The sequence below is a fragment of the Lynx canadensis genome, chromosome A2, assembly GCF_007474595.2.
Source record: "Lynx canadensis isolate LIC74 chromosome A2, mLynCan4.pri.v2, whole genome shotgun sequence".
In the NCBI taxonomy this organism is placed as follows: Eukaryota; Metazoa; Chordata; class Mammalia; order Carnivora; family Felidae; genus Lynx; species Lynx canadensis.
The window spans coordinates 73,749,782-73,770,646 of NC_044304.2; the positions used below are offsets into that span (position 1 = coordinate 73,749,782).

The 20,865-nt window shown below is 42.7% G+C and overlaps 1 long non-coding RNA gene across 2 annotated transcripts in view; it reads left to right on the forward strand.

The window, feature by feature from the left end:
* Positions 1–376: 376 nt before the first annotated feature.
* LOC115508734 overlaps positions 377–20,865 on the forward strand; it is a 48,616-nt gene continuing 28,127 nt past the window's right edge. For both annotated transcript variants that reach the window (XR_003967096.1, XR_003967097.1), the window contains exons 1-2: positions 377–679; positions 17,084–17,162. This is a non-coding gene — a long non-coding RNA (uncharacterized LOC115508734). The remainder of the gene's footprint in view (positions 680–17,083; positions 17,163–20,865) is intronic.

The window sequence follows — 20,865 nt, forward strand, 5'->3', positions numbered from 1 at the left end:
ATCAGGGATGAAGACCAAATATTTATTTTTTTATCATACTACAGAGGCAGAAAGCATTTATTTCACAGTCTTGACGAGGAGGACAGTGCCTAGAGCCGGCCTGGGTGAGGGGGGTGAGGGCAGCATGGAGCTCAGGTCTGAGGTAACAACAGGTAACACAGCTTGGATCAAGGCTGAGTGTGCTGCGGCTATGCTGGGATAGGATGAGGGCTTGTGCCAAGGCTGGGTGAGGCAGGGCAGGGTTGATGAGACCTTGCTAAAGACTGTTTTACAATGTGTGGTACTGTTGGCTCTGTCTAGAGATTTCTGGCTCTAACTTAGGGCAATTTGTAGAGAAAATGACTTTATGTTTCTGTTTTTTTCTTTTTAACACATAATTCCTGTTATTGGAGTAATGCTCTCATGGAGAAAGGAAACTGGTTCCAATTTAGTGTCAGTTCCAGGATAATCATCCAGGGTAATCACTTTCTCTGCCTGGCTGAGGATGATCCATCTTGTGAAAGATCAAAGAGTAAATATCTATGTAGAAAGATCTGAAGAACATGTTGACAAGCTGGCTTGAATCATTTAAATTATTCGCACTTCTCTGTGGCTGGCAGAAGAACTTCTGCAGGCAAGAACATAGCCGAATGGCCCCAACAGTGAAATAGAGTGACTCAGGATTCCACAAAAGCTGAAGGTTGACTTTTTTCCTTTCCTCTTACAGATAGCTAAGGGTCAGTCCATGTGACATCCTTGAATGCTCCGAGGAGTCAATCTTAGAATCTGTCTTAGTCTGTTTGGCTGCTAGAACAAAATACCACATACCGGTGGCCTATAAACCACAGGAATTTATATCTCACAGTTCTGGAGATGGGAAGTTCCAGATTGGGGTGCCAGTCTGGTCATGCTCTGCAACTCTTCTGAGTTGCAGACTGGCAACTTCTCATTATGTTCTCATATGGCAGAAGGTGGGCAGGCAGCTCTTGGGGGCTTCTTTATTAAAGACACTAATTCCATTAGTGAGGGCTCTGCCCTCATGACCTAATCACCTCCTGAAGACCCCACCCCTACAACCATCACATGGGGTATTAGAATTTCAACATACGATTTTGGGGAGACATATCTATTTAAACCATAGAAGAATATATTTTGCAAAGACACCCTAATGCCTTGAAAGATACAGAGCCTGGGGTCCCCTGGGTGGTTCAGTTGGTTGAGCATCTGACTCTTGATTTAGGCTTGGGTCATGATCACTGGGTTGTGGGATCGAGCCTGGTTTGGGGCTCTGTGCTGAGCATGGAGCCTACTTGGGATTCTCCCTCTGTCTCCCTGTGTCCCTTTCCCCAAGTCATGCTCTCTGTCTTTCTCTAAAATTAAAAAAGAAAAAGAAAAAAGAAAGATACAGAGCAGGACTAGGAGCATGCTTCTGGAATAGCACAGCAAGAATGCTAAAATGGGAGAAAAAAGTTAACATTTCAAGAGCACTCACCATATGCTGGACCCCATGCTGGCTGTTTTACTTACATGATCTCTTAATTCTCCCAACAGCTCTGTGAGGTCAGCTTTACCCACTTCTATTTACAGATAAGGAAGCTGAGGTTCAGAGAAGTTAAATAACTTGTCTAAGTTCATTTGTCTTGTCTAAGGTCAATGTGATAGTCCATTTGACCACAAGCTATGCACTTTCCATACATAACAAAATAGTTGTGGGTACTAAAGTTCCAGAGACTGATTTTAGAGTTAGGAGTAATCTTGTAGTAAGTAGACAACTATATTAAATAGACTTAGACTTATTTTTAAGGATTACCCACTCCCATACCTCTACCAGGTGGTCTCCTGGTTTTGGCTTTACTTCCAGTCAAGGCAGAGCCCAAAGGGGCAGCAAATTGAGGACTGACTCCAAGGTTCACCTGCAAGAATAGAAAGATGAGAAAGGGAGAAAAGCATGAAAAGATGAATGGAAAGAGAAGGACTAATCTCGTGAGAAATTTAGAATATTGTATCTGTGCAATAATTAGTTAATGTGGCTCAAGAATACACTCATAGATGAATGGAAGGGAATGTATTTTTAAATTTTTAAAAATTTTTATTTTTTTAAAGTTTTTTTAATGTTTATTTATTTTTGAGAGAGAGAGAGACAGACAGACAGACAGACAGAGCATGAGCTTGGGAGGGGCAGAGAGAGAGGGAGACACAGAATCCAAAGCAGGCTCCAGGCTCTGAGCTGTCAGCACAGAGCCGGACACGGGGCTGGAACTCACAAACCGCAAGATCATGACCCGAGCCAAAGTTGGACACTTAACCGACTGAGACACCCAGGCACCCCTAGAAGGGAATATATTTCTTTAGAAGCAAACTCCAAAAGTTAGTACACAATAAAGGAAGCATTTCAAGTCACTGAGAAAGATTTAGATAGCTACATATAAAAAATTAATGCAATCATGAATTTATGTCATGTCCAAATAAATCCCAGGTGCATTAGTGAGTGCATTGTGTTTAAAGAAGTGAAAGTACTAGAAGAAAATTAAGATTAACATTTATCTGATTTCTGAGTGGGAAAGGGTATTCTAAGCATAAACTCCATAGGAGAAATCACAAAAGAAAAGATGGATAGATTTGACTGTATACAAATGTATGTAAAAAATATAAATAAAAATGTAAAATAATTGATAATTTGGGGAAACATTTGCAAGAAATATGACTAAGGGTGGATATATTTAATATATAATGTGTTCACTCAAATCAATAAGAAAAAATGTTAATGCCCTAAATTTAAAATGGGCCAAGTGTATGAAGAGATAGATTACTTGAAGAGAATTTACAAGTGACTAGTTAACATATATTTAAAAAGTTCATCGTCACTAGTAATCAAAGCAAAGGAAATGAAAAATTTTACTTAATCACTGAGAATTATCAGAAGTAAGATTTAAACTTGGTGTGGGAAAATGTGGACTCACATACTGCTGGTAGAGAGAAATTTGTCAACCCCTCACCATAGGCCTATCTCTGACATTTAGGAGCCCAGCAAGAGAATATAAATGGAAGCTCATATGCTATTTATCTAAATACTTAAGTATGTAATTGTACTCAAAGGATATACATTTGAAAATCTCTCCATTACACATGTAAATTAAGCTAAATGTAAGAAATGGAAAATTAAAGTTATGTATTATATATGTTTTTAGAGAGTTATTTTCATCTAAAATATTCAGAATTACTTTAAAATTTAAAGGCAAATGAGAGTTATAAATAATGACTATCAGAATTTTAGATAAGACTTATTTAAATAAATTTTAGTTTAATTTTAAGTGTTTAATTAAATATTAGCAAATGTTTTTATAAACATAAAGCTATTCAAAATTGTTCAGTATCAATGTCCACGAAGTCGGTAACAAAGAACTGTTATCACGCATCATGCATGTTATATCTTTACCTCCATAGAATCAAATGTAAGAGTAATATAAATTGGTTAACATTGCAAAGTGCTCCTTCTCACTGCAAAGAGAACACCAGTTCTTGAGTATGTTAGGACTATACATCTAGCATGAAGGGAAATCAGAAAGTAGGCACACAGTACTACTAGCAAATGGTACTTTCTTTTCTAAGAAGCTACTGCATTTATGTTGACAGGAAGGGCTTGTCAGGTTAATTTGTCTTCTCTTACCTATGTGCTTTCTACCTCTCCAGAGAAGTGTCCATCTCTGATGTGGCAGTGGCATAACTCATAAATCTTACGGGTATTCAGATGCGGTTACTTTTGTGTTTTAAGGACATCTGGCGAGAGAGGTGAAGCTGTGTGTCCCTGGGGCTGGAATAGTCTTATTCATGAAAGTGGGTGTTTAGGGTTATGGATAATGTTGTGTCCTGGGTCCTGATTGATTCTGGTATCCATATATTCTTTAATAAATGCACTGTGTGTGTGTGTGTGTGTGTGTGTGTGTGTGTGTGTGTTTGTGTTTGACATCGGTGGCCTTTTGATGTGTGGGCTTATGGTGGGATTTCTTGTTATTTGGGTCCAGAGGCAATTAGTACAATATACATCAAAAGCCTTGGAACTATGAAGACACTGCCATTACATCTTTGTTAGGCTAAGTTAGGGTTGGACAAAGGAATTACATAGGCTTTAACTCAGTGATTCCATTAAAAAAAAAACTACCGTAAATAAATAATGAGCGAATACTAGAAAGCGTGGGCAAAGATTTGTATACCAAGTTGCTTATTATGACATTACTTAAAACGTTCAAGAAGAGGGGAATAGCTAAATACATTGTGATATCTATATAATGGAATACAATGCTAGGACTTTATAAACACATGGGAAATACTTATGACTTAACGTTAAATGACAACGTGAATTATATAAACGCCGATCTCAGTTAAGAGAACCATATGCATAGAAGCAAAGACAGGAAGGAAAAGCATCAACATTTTGGTAGTGCTTATGTCTCTGAGTTGTGAGAATATGGTTAATTTATCTTCTTTTTTTAAAACTAGGCTCCATGCCCAGTGTGGGGCTTGAACTCACGGCCCTGTGATCAAGAGTTGCACACTCTACTGACTGAGCCGGCCACTTGCCCCAATTAATTTAACTTTTTTTTTTTAAATATATATTTTTTAACGTTTATTTATTTTTGAGACAGAGAGAGACAGAGCATGAACGGGGGAGGGGCAGAGAGAGAGGGAGACACAGAATCGGAAGCAGGCTCCAGGCTCCGAGCCATCAGCCCAGAGCCCGACGTGGGGCTCAAACTCACGGACCGCGAGATCATGACCTGAGCCGAAGTCGGACGCCTAACTGACTGAGCCACCCAGGCGCCCCTAATTTATCTTTTTAAAAATATTTGTACTAATTTTCCTGGTTTACTATTATGAGCGCATTATTTTCAAAATGAAAGAAATAAAGCTACTTCAAAGAGAGAGCTTTAATGTTAACACATAGCTTCACAAGTGCTGAATGTGAGCCTTAGACGCAATGCCTAACTCATAGTAGAACATGAAACCGAGTGTTAGTTCTTGCTAAAAAGGGGGATTTGGGATTATAATAAGGCTTTTTTTTTTAAAGATTTTATTTTTAAACAATCTCTACACCCAATGTGGGGCTCTAACTTAACAACGCTGAGACCAAGAGTTGCGAGCTCTACTGACTGAGCCAGCCAGGTGCCCCGATTACAAGGCTTTCTTATATATCTCTCTGATCAAGTTAGTTTGTCACATTTTGGGTAAGCATTGGTTTTAATCAGGGCACACTACTTACATTGTTGTTTCTGTTAAGCTGTTTTCTGGAGATTCCTTTAGGTCTCCCAAAAAGAAAACACAAAAAAAGATCTTCAGTTTGATAGGAGAATAATGGGGTAGGGATGCATGCAGATGGTAGAAAAGAGCGTTTTAATGTTGGTTTGAAAATAATAAGGGTCCAAAATAGTTTTAAGTTTCGTGTCTGACTGAACCTCGTGATTAGCTTTATTGACAGCCCTTTGCCTGTAACCACTGGATAAATACTATGTTACAATATGCAGAGTGAATCTAAGATCACAAAACTCCTTTCTCCAACCCTCACTTAGCCTGACAACTTGTAATGGCAATGTCTTCATTGTTTGTAGTTTGGTAGTATTTTGTTTCCTTCTAGGGCAAGACTGTGGAGAGGCAGCTTAACCTAGTAGTTGAGAACATAGGATTCAAGATATGTTACATGAAAAGAGGAAGTCTTAAGAGCAATATTTATATTCTGAACAATTTTTGAAAAAGAAACAGTTACCTCTTTTGTATATTGTATTAGGCAGTTTAGGTAAGGATATGCTGCAGTAACAAACATGCCACAAATCTCATTGACTGTCAGTAGTAAAGTGAGTGGCTTACCCATCTTACATGCTGGCTGTGGGCTGACTATAGCCCTGTTTTACGTCTTCACTCTGGGATCCAGGTTGAAGGAGTATTCCCTTTCAGGGACATCACTATTCTCATGGCAAAGGAAAAAGAACATGGTGGAAGCACATGATGGCTCTTACAGTTTGTGCTTGGAAGTGGAGCATACCTTTGGCCAAAAAAATACAACCAAGCCTGAGGTCTATGGGGTAGGAAGTATAGTCTTTCCTGTGGTTTAGAGGGAGGGGCCACACATATTTTGAACAATAATTCAACCTACGTCAAATATGTATATAATTGTGTGTGTGTGTGTGTGTGTGTGTAAACAGTAAGAATTAGAGCATAAATCAATAAAATTGGAAGCAGGAAATCAATAGAGAAAATCACCAGACCTGTTATTAGTTAAGGCACACTATAGCTAGCTAGTAATAGAACTCCATAAAATACTTTTTGGACAGCTTCCTAAACATAAGCTTCATCAAAAATAATCTTTAGATAATTTAGACAAATGAAATGCTTGAGGAGGGTGTAGTTTTCAAATTGAACCAGTAAATTCATTTATAAAAGTACACAGGGAATCATGTGGAATGGTCTTGGACGAGCTAAGAGAAGTCAGGACTAATACACATTGTCAAGATGAGACAGTGAGACCCAGAGCCAGAAGTTTAGGCCCTAGACTGACAGCTCTTGTCCTTGGGCAGTCCCTTCACCTTTGTCCTGCTTCAGGTTTCTCAGTGAAAGTGTCTGCTCCACCTGACAGTGAAGACCTTTTCAACATAGCAAAGATAAAAATGCCTTGTAAACCTAAAAAAGATTGTAATTTAGGTCATGATCCAACTTTTGCCTTATTATTTTAGTTGAAAGTTTTTTCTTTTCTTCCCCCCCTCCTGCCTTAAATCATGTGGCTATTTGCCTCAGCTCTTTAGAACACTTGCTATCATAGTCTAAGTATGGAAAATACCTTAGCAACAGCAGTTTCCCAGAGAAATCCTATTTAGGCACCAACATCTCTTGGGAAAGCAAAAAGGAGTAAATCTGAAGATTTATGTAGCAGCAGCATACCTTTGGGAAAAAATTATTCAAGTATTCTAAAGTATTTGATATTGTACACACCTGTGCTGTCCAGTATATTAACCACTAGTGGCATGTGTCCATTTAACTTTAAATTCATTAAAATTAATGAAGTTCAGGTCCTTGATATGATCTGCACCAGCCCTCACCCACCTCAACTTCTGTGACTCACCCTCCCTCTTGGTTTTTTAGAACACGGAATGCACAGTCCTACTTCAGGGCCTTTGCCCATGCTGTTCCCCACCCCCTGAATTCTTCCTTCAGCTATTTTTATGGCCCACTCTCTCACTTCATTCAGGTTGAGGCTCAACGTCACTTCATCTGAGGAAGACTTTGTCTTTATTTCATTACATTTATCTTATGTAAGGTAAATTTGTAAAATACATTGTATGGTAGGTAGTGATAAATGATTAGCGACAAATCAAGGAGGTAAAGGGGGAGAGGTTTTGTTTTGTTTTGCCTTTTAACAATTTTAAAGAGTCCGGGCTAATGTGACGTCTTAGTAAAGAGTTAAGAAGGGGAAGAAGCGAGCCATGCAGATATTTGGGGAAAGAACATTTCAAGCAGGGAAGATAACACAGACAGTGACCCCGGGGCAGGAGTGGGCCAGGCCTATTGGAGAGCTGACGAGCCATTACTAGCTGTGCTAGTTGTTGATTTGCCTGTGCCCTCCCCACACCTTTGTAAATATTCAGTGTACTCTACCAATTACTCCTCGTGAGGGTGCCATCTGTTTCCTGCAGGGCCCTGATGGATACGAGTGAATCCATCCTGTTTGGGAAGGTTGTACAGTCATAAAAAGAAATGCTGGATGAGTTCAGAGCAGGGGAAAAATCATTGTAGGATGAAGCATGTGAATCTTTGTGTCGACCTTGAAGGAAATATTGTAGAACCAAGTTATTTCTATGACCGTGCTTCTAAATTAATGATAGCCCTTCAGCCCCATGGCCTCAGCCAGAAATCTCTCTGGGTGTTATCTCGGATTCTTCCTTCTCCTTCACCCCAACAGCTAATTGATCACTAAATCCCATCTGATTTTCTAAATCTCCTTTGAATCATTCTTTCCAGGTCTTTGTTATCCACCACTGGGTGCCTGCAGTAGCCTCCCTCTCTTACCCTTTCTCCAAAGTGACCTTTAGAGAATACAAAAATACAAATGCACTATCTTTCTGCTCCTTTAAAAACCTACTCATTAGCTCTCCCTGGTGTACAGGAGAGTGTCCATGTTCGTTGGCAGGCATTCCCAACCTCATCACCCACTATTCCTCCTTTTGCACACAGTGTTCAAACCATACTCGGTAACGTATGGTTTTTGTATGGTCATGCTTCCAGACTTTCGCATATGCCTCACCAGATGCCAGCAGTGCCACTCCCCTGCCTTTGTCTACTAACTCCCTCCTGCCCTTTGGGACTCAGCTCAAGTGTCACCTCCTCAGGAAGTCATCTTTCAACAAGTATTTGTTGAGCCTGTCTGTGAAGGCACTGAACTGGGTGTTTTGTGTATAAAACATACAAGATCCTTTTTTCCCTAAAGATTTTGTCTAATCATTTTTAGAGTCATTGAACAAGGCAACCATTGGACCGAAATGGCTCCAACGTCTTGGCAGCCTACACAAACAAACTGAAACCCAAGCCAGAGTCAATTTCTGTAAATGCCTTGCGGTTATGAAATTGAAACTTAAGAACAATAAATCACAACTAACCAGACTTCCCTAAATAAGGCAACTCGGATTATAACCAAGCAGGTGATTTCTTTGCTGTTTCTGTGTCTTCTCGATGCTCTAAGTCTTTCCCTTAGCTCCTGACCTCTACCCAATTTTGGTTTGGCACTGCCTGAGTCAGATCAATAGTTGTTCCAATAAACTGTTCAAAAACCTAATGTACCTCAGTTTATCTTTTAGCATACTAATTGCTAACAGCATTTGTTTGGAAAGACAAACGCTAAACAGGGAAGCACAGATAAACATATAGCAAAAATTGTGTGAGTTGCCTTGAGGGAAAATCCAGAGAACAATGAAAGTGACCTTAGGGTGGGATGGGGATCTGCTGTAATAGAAGGCTGAGGAGGTGACAGTTAAGCTGATACCTGAAAAATGACAACGAGCTAGTCAGGTAAGCCAGGTGACGCTGTAGGGGGTCACTGAGAGGATTCAGGGCAGCATTTTGGACTGAAGAAACAAAAGGGAAGGAGTATGTAGGAAGGCTCTGAGAGGGAAAGAAGAACCTGGTGCATCGTAGGAATTGAAAGCCAGTTAGTAATGGAGCTGGAATTTGGTGAGCCATGGAGAGTGGAAAAGGTGGAGGTGCAGAGGTAGGCAGGGCTAGACCTTGCATGACTGTGCGCCCAAACAGGAAAACAAACAAACAAAAAGTTTGGATTTTAGTTGAATGCATAGCAAGTCCCTGAAGCTTCCTAAGCAGAGGAATGACCTGATTTCACTCATGGCTTAAACAGCTCACTCTGGCTACAATCTGGAGAATGGCTTGAAGGGAGGTCAAGAGTGAAAAGAGTAATGTCTCCCTCTTTGAATTAGGGGTCCCTCCTGTATATTCCTAGAGCATCTGGTGCTTCTTCTGTCATACAGTAAGTGTTCAATGAATGTCTTTATTAAGGAAGGAAGTATCAGATCCAACTTTTCTCTCCAAGTCTCTAGCTCTCTTATCTGAAAGGAGAAAAAAAAAAGTCTCAACTAAGGAACTGTCCAGCTATAAAATTGGGTGACCATTTGCTGGAGAAGAAAGGACATTTTGGTGAGGCATCAGAGTAAGAGGTCTGAAGGAGATTGGCCCGAACAGGGTATGTGCTGGAGGTGGGGTGTGGACGGGAGATGAAGGGAGACCCTCTTGACCAGAGTAGGTGGTTGAGTAGCCATTTTTAATTACTGGAGTTCTTCTGGATTGTGGAAAAAAGTTCTAAATGTACGGAGAAAACAGCTGAATCTCCCCACATTCATCAAGGTGGAAACAAGGCTAATGTGCTCTTGGGCAGCCCACGCTCAGAGCCCACTCTGATTGCTCTACTTACATCAAGGAGCTGGCAAGCTCTTAACGCTCCACTGTTTGTGCAATGAGAATTTATACACCAGGCACCATAGCACAGTGAGATAAAAAGTATACCAAGTGGGGTGAATGAAATTAAAGATACATATGATAAGATAAATTTGGCATTTCATAAACTCATTTTGGGGAAGGGAGAACTCATTAGGCTGTGAAAATGAATCACGGGGAGAACAGGGTCCCACTGGCAGAGCATCACTCACTGCAGGGTAATTCTCTGGTTGTCGTGGGGCTCTGCGTAGAGGGTGGATTGATGATGATCCCTTCTTTATTGAGATTTTGGGCTCACATCTCATTTATGTTTATGCCTGCCAGGTGGCGGAGCCTTTATTTGTCACTGCATTTCTTAGCCGTTTCTTGATCTCTGAAGCTCGAGTGCAGAGATGCTCAAAATGGTACAGTAAGTATGTCTGGGAAATGCATCGGTAAATACTTAGAGAAACAAATAATGCCAAAGGCAGGGGTTTATTCCACAGGATAATAGGGATGAGGTTAGGAGAAAGAAAGATGGATGTTCAATATCAAGGCAAAATACCCTGGCCATTCGACTTTAAGAATGACTTCCCAGGGGAGGCCGTGAAAATCCTGCTACTTGAGGCATTTGAGAATAGACTGGATTCTGGAGATTATCCTGTAGGGAGTCAGATGTACTCTGATCCAGGGAGTGAATGAAAATAGCCACAAAACCTACAAAATTGTCTTTTGTGGTTATGATTCTGGCAGCCCGGTCAGGTCTTGCTTTTTTGAATCCTTTGCTATAACCAGTATGAATTTACCCAGGCTGAACTGAAGAACTACAGTTTAGAATATGAGTCTTGGTGGGCTCCCATGTTCATGACCTGGCTGGCTAAGAGGCTGTGCTGTCTTACACATTGTCCTGGTTGATGTCCTCTCCTTCCCTCCGCTGTCCCCCCCTCCCCTCCTCTCCTTCTTCCCTTCTTTGCCCTCCCCTACTCTTCCCTGATCTTCTTTCCTCTCCTCCCCTCCCTTTTGTATTCTCTTCTCCTCAATAAATGACATAGATATGGGGAGACAAAGATTTGGACACCATTCCTCTGAGTCTTTCTGGTGTGTCTTTTGGATGCCTGCCCTCTGCTGCTCACTGCACTGTGGTTTGGTGTTTAGAGGAGACTATGGGTCTACGTCTACCAGAGAGAGTCATTGTGAGACATGGGAATTGCTGAGGTCTGCTGGCCATTCCATAGTGGACAATCCCTGCAAAGCCTGCAGAATTTCAGTTAAAATCTGCTCCCTGCTCCTGCCCCAGCCTACCTAGAGATCTGCTAGGGATCTGAGTCTTCTGTTTTATAGCTATTGTTAAGGATTTGATGGAGGCGAGGTGAAGGAGGAAGGGTTTCATTCCCTAAGGACAGACTGAACTTGTCATTCAAATTCAGCTGTAAGAGACTCTAGAGTAAAAATGTCGAAGGCTGAATGCTCATTCTTCTTTTTTCTCCTGATCAATTGTAATTGATCTACAAATACGTGTATTTGGGGAAAGTCTCTGAAACTGGAGCTGCGACAAGTTGCTGATGTGGTCACAGAACAGGGGTAAGTATAGGGGTCCAGGCAAGTCAGCAGGCTGGTAAGAAGGTTTGAGAGACATGTCCTTGGTGAATGCCATGATTCAGTGCCTTGTCACTATGAGCCATAGCCCAGCCCAGCCCAGTTCAGCCTTCCTAAACGTGCATGATCATAAAGATCTGAGGAGCAGTCAACACAACAAATTGGAACCCGTTCCACGTTGTCTATTCATCTTTTATTGTGGGCTAGGCTCTGTGCTAGGTGTTGTAAGAAATACAAATACGAATAACACCCAGTTTGGGTTCTCAAAGGAAATACAACTAATAGGAAAAAACCAACACAAATGACCATAATAAAGGGCAGTGCCAGATAACCACTCTGGGCTGTTTTGTACACCAACAACCATTCTTTGGTTCTCCAGACACCAACTTGGTGTTCAATGATTCCATTCAATTCTGATACTACTTCGCATTAGTGCATACCCTACAGGCTAAAGGCTCTGTCCTACAATACTGCCTCCCACTTCAGGTGTCAGTCATTAGTCCTGGGCCTCCCATAATTCTTACCTACCAGCTATAAATGGGGGGGGTCCCATGACCCCCCCTCCTTAGGTTTGGTAATATGGTAGACTGGCTCACAGAATTCGGGAACATATTTTACTTACATTTATTGATTTATTATAAAGGATGTTATAAAGGATACAAATGAATAGCCAGATGAAGAGGTATATAGGATGAGGTCTGAGGGGGTCTCAAGCACAGGAGCTTCTGTTACAGGGAGTTGGGGTACACCACCAGACCAGCACAGGGATATGCTCACCAACCCACATACTCTATGAACCCTGCCATTTACGGGTTTTATGGAGGCTTCACTACATACACACAAATGATTAAATCATTGACTCAGTCTCCAGTCCCTCTCCCCTTCCTAGAGTTGGAGGGTAGGGCTGAAAGTTCCTAGCTTCTAATCAAGGCTTGGTCATTCTGGAGACTGGTCCCCATCCTGGAGTGATCCAGGGGACCCCAACAGCCAGTCCTCTCATTAGCATGCAAAAGACTCTCATTGCTTTGGGGATTCCAAGGGTTTTAGGACCCAAGTGCCAGAAACTGGGACAAAGGCTCAATATTTTTTATTATGCCACAACCACCATAAGGAAATTACATGGAAAGCATGTGTGACTTCAAAGAAGAAAGATCAGATCAGTTTTTTAAATAAATTATATTGCGGTATCACATAATGCGGAAGAACTTGGGTTCTGGATTTGATTTCTGGAGCAAATCTCATAGCTGCTTTTCTGCTTCTTCACTGGTGTCCTTAATCACAAAATGGAACAATGTCAGTTCCCCTGGAAAGAGTATAAGGGACCTCAGATCTCTTCCACGATGGGAACTTCCTGTGGCAGAGTGTTATTTTGCTTGTCTGTTTGGTCCTCTATAGAGCTCAACTACGTCGTCTCCCCCCCCCCCCCCCCCCAGAAATCACAATAAGATGAGGAGATTACTGCTTGAAACTTGCAATCCCATTATCTGTCAGCCTATGAAAGATAAAAAGTGCCACTAGTGTATCCAGAAAGTCATTTTTCAGTAGCCATGGGTGACAAGAATTACATTTCTTTGCTAGGAGATCTTGATGCGGTGTATCATAAATATTCAGGTTCTGTAGACTTTTAAAAAAGATGTAATATCTCCTTTTTTGTGTAACACTAGCTTCAAGGTCAGATCCAGGATGACTCAAAAACAGGAACTAGGAATTCTTATGCATGAGTGAAAAGCAGCAGTTGGGGAGTGGGCCGAAGGAGGTTAAGGAAGTAGAAACTGAAAAGTGAAGTAGGGGTTGGGGTATGGGTCTGGAAATCATATGCTGGGGTGGATTACCCTTGGACCCAGGCAGGTGGGCCTCTGCTCTGGCTTTAGCTTTCATGGGACTGGCTCTGGCCCTCCTCCGTCTGTGCCTTTCCCAGGGGATGAGAGGTCCAGGAGCCCAAGTGGTGTGTCCACCTACAGTCCATGCCCCCCTACTTCAAAACCATATTCTAGGTACCAGGGACACCAGAATTCCTTGCCCCAATGCTAAGGTCAATATAAATTGTCTTCCCCAGGTCTGTCCTTTTGAGTGAGGGCTAATTATACCACCTGTGTATCCAAAGGGTGGCCAAGGAGTCGTGGTTTGGCAGGGGTCAGGGAAGACAGAAATAGGCTGGGTGAGCTGGGATGTCCATATGCATACGGAAAAAGTCTTTTATGATCTGAGTAGAGCTAGCAGAGAGAAAAGAGAAATGGGTGGGTTGTGGGCCAGGGGCTTCCATGTGTCCTGTTGCCCTAGGCCTGCAAATGTGAGGGGCAGGCCTGTGGAGGAGTCCAGGCTTATAACTTCCCAAGCAAAAACAATGAATTTGCAAGTAGTTCCTGATAGAATTGAGTTGGCTTGCCCTTGTCCTAGAGTCAATCTTAATTGTTTTTATCTCTATCTGCCATGTTGCTAATAGGGCAACTACTTCATGGTAATAGCACTAGGACCTTCTAGTCCACAGCTATAGTCCTTGAGAGACAGGAGTAACTTTAAGAGAAAGACTGTCTGGTCTAGAATTTACAAGAACCCCACGATGTCCACACACCAAGAGGAAGGAGGCACTGTTCCTTTTGAACCTGACTTAGGAAAACTTTCGCGGAGGCTCTGGTATCAAATGCAGTCCTGTCCTGAGATCTGGCCCAGCCCTGTGCCTCAGAGGACTCTGCTGTTTGAGTGCATTCCTTGAACTTTTCTTATTCCCTGTCCAATGCTGGAGATAGGAAGGAGTCAGCAGTGCCATCCAGGTGGGACTCCTGGACCCTGTAGCAGGACCCATGTGGGCTCTGGTGCTTATTTCTCCCCTTTAGGACTTTCTTCCATCCTCTACTGCTCGTATGCTCCAGAAGATCCGAGCCTTGTGCCTGTGACGTTGTTCCAGGATTGGGACCAGGACCCAGACCTAGTTCCAGGAGGGTGGTCTGGAGATTGTATAGCTCCTGCTGACTTGTATTTCTTTCATGGGATCACCTGAAATTGGGCCACCAGATGTGCTAGTATGAAGATTTTGGTGACTCTAATTGCTTATATATAATTGTTTATATATTTGTCTGGGCCCCACATACCCTAAGGGCAGCCATGGTCACACACTTGTACAAATATTAATCTTTTCCCCAGTTTCCCTCCTAATTCTGCTGTCTCCTAAATCCCATAACAAGGACCCACATTCTCTGAAGAGCAGAAACCCAGAGGCAGAGGAGGAAGTTCCAAGTGGTTAATTCCGGTCTTCTCTGACAGAGATGACATAGCTTCTGGACTTCCAGCTGTGTGGAGTCTTGCCCTTAGTTTCCATGTAGGACAGCGGCCTGATTGAATCTTGCAGACAGGAAGATAAAGCGTGCCTCAAAAGTATTGGGGGGTAATTGGTAGGGGCTTCAAGGAGAATAATGTCACATCCCTGGCAGTGGCTAGAGGAGGAGGTGACTTGGAAAGGTTTTCTGTCAATAACATGAAGTTCCCAACACATTCTACCAGATCCAAAATGAACCCCTTCCCCACCAAAACCTCGGTTGTGTCTGCTCTGGGAAAGGACCTGTGGAAGAGACAAGATGAATACCTGAGAGATGATACCCCAGTTGCTGCTCATCCTGTTGAGAGCAGCAACTCACATTTACTGGGCACATGATATCTAGATATAGATATTATCTGGTTTAATCCTAGTGACAAAGTCTGGGGGGCGGGGGTAACTGTTATTATTTCCATCGTAGATAAGGAAACAGAGGACAGGGTGTGAAAATAATTTGCCCAAGATCAGGTAGCTGGTTAGTGGTGGAGTCAGGACTTGAACCCAGGTCTATTCCACTGCTCCAGGCCTGTTCATGCTCAGACAGCCTTACTGCTAGGGTGCAGTGAGGAAGATCTCTCCTGCAAGAGAAAATCTGGGGGCCTCCCTGGGACTCAGAAGCAAGCTCTTGGATGGGCTCTTTTAGCTGTTTTTAAAAAAACCTTGAAGTACTTTCAGTGACCAATTTTTCATTCCGAGTCAGCAGCTTTGGATTACAACACACATCAGCTGCTCTTAAAAGGTAACTGAAAAAAGGGTGTGATGAAAAAAGGGTATTGACATCCCCTCCACTCCAAAAAAAAAAAAAAAAAAAAATTATATTATGGTTCTTTTCACCCAAGCACTTCAAAACTTTTCTAGAACACCTTGTGGGGAGTGCTATTATCACACTTTGCAGAGTAACAACTGACCATCTGGCCATACTCATTCAGGAAACCAATGGCCGATCAAGTTTGATTTGGAGAAATGGAGCCAGGCTTAGGTACCTCTCACAACTCAGACCCATCAACTGCGTACTCCATCCACTGTCATTGCAATTGGGCCACCCTGGTCCAGGGGAATTTGGACTCTACATTGTCAGTACATTTCTTTTTAATTAGTTTATGTTTTTTAAAGGGAGTTTTTTAAACAAATTTTTATTATTTCTTTTTTTGCAGAGATTTGCGAAGCCTTTGAAGAATACGCGAAATAGGACTGGTTAGCGTACAAACATAAGGAAAGAAGTCAAACAAGAATAGGGAACAAAATGGAGTCTGTGAATGAGGCAAAATCAAACATGGCTGAAGTTGGGAGCTTGTTCTTCAGTGAGAGGCCAGAGTGGCCACATACTCCTCTAACTGCCCCCAGGGGGCGCTGTGCTCAGTAAGGTTTCCATTTAGGAACCTCTCTTCCATCACACACATTTCTCAATTTCATACTCAGAGCCTGGAATATCTGATTCGAATCTGGTTCTGAGTTAACTGTGGCTTTTGGATATGATCTAATGTTTCCTTATCTTCAAAAAAGACCTCCTTATATTATTCTGAGGAATACATGAGGGGACAAATGTAGAATACTTAGTGCAATGGTCTGAACGTTTGTGTCCCCACACAATTCCTATGTTGAAACCCTAACCCCTAAGGTGATGGACATTAGGAGGTGGGGCCTTGGGAGGTCATTAGGTTATGAGGCTGGAGCCCTCATGGATGGGATTAATGCCCCTATGAAAGGGGCCCCAGGGAGTTCTCTCACCCCTTCCCAGCCTCCCAAACTGTAAGAAATAAATTTCGCTTGTCTACAAGCTACCCAATCTATGGTATTTGTTACAGCAGCCCAAATGGGTTAAGACACTTAGCATAGTATCTGCATCCTGCAGGCTCTTAGCAAGGTTTATATATTTCTCTCCCTCTTTCCCTTCTTCTGTTCTTCTTTCTTTCCTCTAGTTTTCTTTAAAAAAAAAAAAAGTTTATTTTGAGAGGGGGGGAGGGGCAGAGAGAGAGAGAAAATCCCAGGAAGGCTCTGTGCTCTCAGCACTATGTGGGGATTCAGGGCTCAGTCTCACGAACCAGGAGATCATGACCTGAGCTGAAATCAAGAGTCAGACGCTTAACCGACTGAACCCCCCAGGTGCCCCACAAGTTTTCTTTTGAAATGTGATATATAATCAACTCGATTTTTCTTTTGGATTTTAAGTAAGTTTAGGTTACTTAGGCTAAGTAAGTAAATAAGTTTAAGTCAAATCTTAAACTGCTTCTCTAGGAGAGTACACGGGGCGAACACATTTTCTGGAGGGAGCGGTATTGGAATCCCAAGGCGCTGGGCACGGCTCCCGAGGAAGGTAAGGCCCCAGGTGGTCGGTCTACTGTGGGACAAAGCACAGAGCAGAGCGGGAAGACCCTGACAGCGTGGGTTGGGGGTGCCCAAAGGAGAGGTGTGAGTGTGTGAGTGTGGGTGTAGAATCACAGGGAGAAGCCGGCCCATAGCGCAAGACTTGCTGTTCACTCTAATTAAGAGCATCCTTCTCAAAACTCCTGGTGTTTGCTGACAACCGGAGGCTTTTTCCCCCTTCTCAGAAATTCCCTGAGGGAAATGTGGATCTAAGGGGAAAGTGTAAATAAAGGCTTCTTGGAGAAAGTCCCTCTTTCTTCGGGTGTGAAGGGCTCTCTGGGGTCCTGGTGCGAGCTCAGGGACTCTCATCCTCCTCCTCGCTTACCCCCCTCCTTTTCTTTACTTCCTTCCTTCATCTTTGTTCTCGCTTCCTGGGGGCTGCACCCCAGCCGGGGCCCTCTCCCCGCACGTCCCTTCCCCAGGGCTCTTTCAAGATCCTTCTCATTTCTCGTCTTCCCTGTCATTTTCTTCTTGGCTTTTCATCCATAATAAGGGAAGCATGGTAGAAAGCATCTCTATTTCTCTTCTACTCATATTCCCGTAAACATCTCCAAGAGCCTGAGAAACGTCTGTTTCTTGGTCTCCTGTTTCTGGAAACCATTATTTATTTAACGTGTTCCTACCACTTGGTGAGGCTCCTATTCTTCTGTGGAATATTCCCGCAGACTGGATTCCAGAGTCTGCTGTTTAGAAGCACTGTTGTTTCCTTGTTTCCTGTCACTGAACAATTGCCGGCTTCCTTCATGTGAGCAGCAGTGGAGAAAAACACCAGTGTGGCAAACCCGCACCAGACCCACAACCCCCCACCCCTGGGCTTGAACCTCGGTGGCCACGATGTGAGAGTGGTTTTAAAACTTAACAAAATGTTTACCTGAGCTATTCTTTCTATTCTTGTTAGTCATAGTTTATTTAAACATGTGGCTCCATTTTATTTATTTATTTATTTATTTATTTATTTATTTATTTTTAAACGTTTATTTATTTTTGAGACAGAGACAGAATGTGAACGGGGGAGGGTCAGAGAGAGAGGAAGACACAGAATCCGAAGCAGGCTCCAGGCTCTGAGCTGTCAGCACAGAGCCCGACGTGGGGCTCAAACTCACGAACCGCAAGATCATGATCTGAGCTGAAGTCAGACGCCCAACCGACTGAGCCACCCAGGCGCCCCATCCATTTTAACAAATAGAAGAGGAATTAGAGTCTAACTGGTTCCCAGTAATAGGGATGGACCTAGTTTATACTTTTAAATTATTTACAGCCTGCCAGTGCCCGTGGCTTTGGGTTATTGATGCTGCAATAGTTCCAGTTGGTGACAGAAAGCCCTTTCCAGAAGACAGTGGCACTGTTAGCAGCAGAACTCGTGGCTGGCTCCTTCCAGCTCCCCCAAATTTCTGGGGCACAGAGAAGCATCACGCTGCCTTCAGCACAGCTCTTCCCTGGGAGATGCTGGAGGGACAGTCTGCTGCCTTTGCCAGACTCAGGCCATACTCTGCAAGTAAGTAGCTGTGCCGCTTTGAACAAGTCACTTCACCTCTCTGAACACAGTTTCCTCCTCTCTACTCTAAAACGTGGAAAGAATACTTACAGGAAAAGTTGTGAGGAATAACCAAGAATTATACTTGAGTGTGGAGCTCACTGCCGGCACCTAGGAAATGTTTAAGGGGCGCCTGGGTGGCTCTGTCGGTTGAGTGTGGGACTTGCATTCAGGATGTGACTTCACAGTTCATGAGTTCCAGCCCCGCATTGGGCTCTACGCTGTCAGCACAGAGCCACTGCAGATTCTCTGTCTCCCACTCTCTCCGCCCCCTCCCCTGCTTGCACTCTCTCTCAAAAATAATAAATGAATACTTAAAAAATTGTTAAGAAAATCTTTAATAAACAGTAGCGATGCCACAGATGGAGTACATTCAAAGTCACAGCCTTCCTCCAGCCCTAGGTGATGACAAGTGTTCCTAAGATTGTAAATCACAACACAGGGTGACTTAATCTGTATAGACCTGATTTCCCCTTGTCCTTTCATCACCTGACTTAGGTCGTTCATGACCTTCTCTCCTCTTTCAAAACATCGCTTGTACTTTCTTTGTTGCACACCAGTATTGCTTTGGCCCAAGTCCTCATCTCCCGCCTGAGTTATTGTCAAAGTCTGTCCCCACAATGGAATATTGTTTAGCCGTGAAAGGAAGGACATCTTGCCATCTGGGGCAACATGGCTGACCTAGAGGGCCGGTGAAATAAGTCAGACAGAGAAAGACAAATACCGTATGATTTCGCTCATATGTGGAATCTAAAAAACAAAACAAATGGACAAACAAAAAGAAACAGACCCATAAATACAGAGAACAAACTGGTGGTTGCTGGAGGTGAGAGGATGGGCAAAGTGGGTGAAAGGGTGTGGGAGGTACAGGCTTCCTGTCATGGAATGAATAAGTCATGAGAAGTGCAGCATAGGGAGCATAGAAAATGGTGCTGTAATAGTGTTGTGTGGTGACAGAAGGTGCTATGCTTATAGTGAGCATAACATAAGGTACAGAGTAGTGGACTCACTGTCATACACCTGAAATGAATGTTACCCTGTGTGTCAACTCTACTTCAGGAAAAAAGTCTCTTTCCCCACCCTGCCCTCCATTTAATCTAAAAAAAAATTAAAAGTAACATCAATTGCTTTTTCTCACAAAAGATTCATTATGGAAAGTTGGAAAATAAAGAGAAGTTAAAAGGAAAAAAATACAAATAATCCTGTCGACCTAGAGGTAGTGATTGCCTGTGATTTTTTTCCTACATATGCATATATATATATATATATATATATTTTTTTAATGTTTATTTATTTTTGAGACAGGGAGAGACAGAGCATGAACGGGGGAGGGTCAGAGAGAGAGGGAGACACAGAATCTGAAACAGGCTCCAGGCTCTGAGCTGTCAGCCCAGACCCCGATGCGGGGCTCGAACTCACGGACCGCGAGATCATGACCTGAGCCGAAGTCGGACGCTTAACCGACTGAGCCGCCCAGGCGCCCCTGCATAGATATATTTTAAACAAGAAAAGGAATCATAGTGCACGTGATGTTGTGCTACTTGCTTTTTTCACTTAAGAACACAGTCATCCTTTGGAGATTCTGTGGGTTCAGTTCCAGACCACTGCAATAAAGTGATTATTGCCATAGAGCAAGTCAAATGAACTTTTTGGTTTCCCAGTGCGTATAAAAGTTAGGTGTGCACTACACTGCAGTCACTTAAGTGTGCAATCCTAGCATTGTGTCTAAAAGAACAATGTACATACCTCAATTAAAAATACTTCATTGCTGGGGCACCTGGGTGGCTCAGTTGGTTGAGTGTCCGACTTTGGCTTAGGTCATGATCCCACAGTTCGTGAGTTCGAGCCCTGCATCAGGGTCCTTGCTGTCAGTGCAGAGCCCGGTTCACATCCTCTGTCTCCCTCTCTCTGCCCCTCACCCATGTTCTCTTTCTCTCTCTCAAAAAATAAGTAAACATTAAAAAAATACTTTATTGCTGAAAAATACTAGCCACCATCTGAGCTTTCAGCAAGTTGTAATGTGATCACAGATCACCATCAGAAATATAATAAGTAATAATAATTAAAAAGTCTGAAATACTACGAGAATTACCAAAATGTGACATAGAGACAAAGTGAG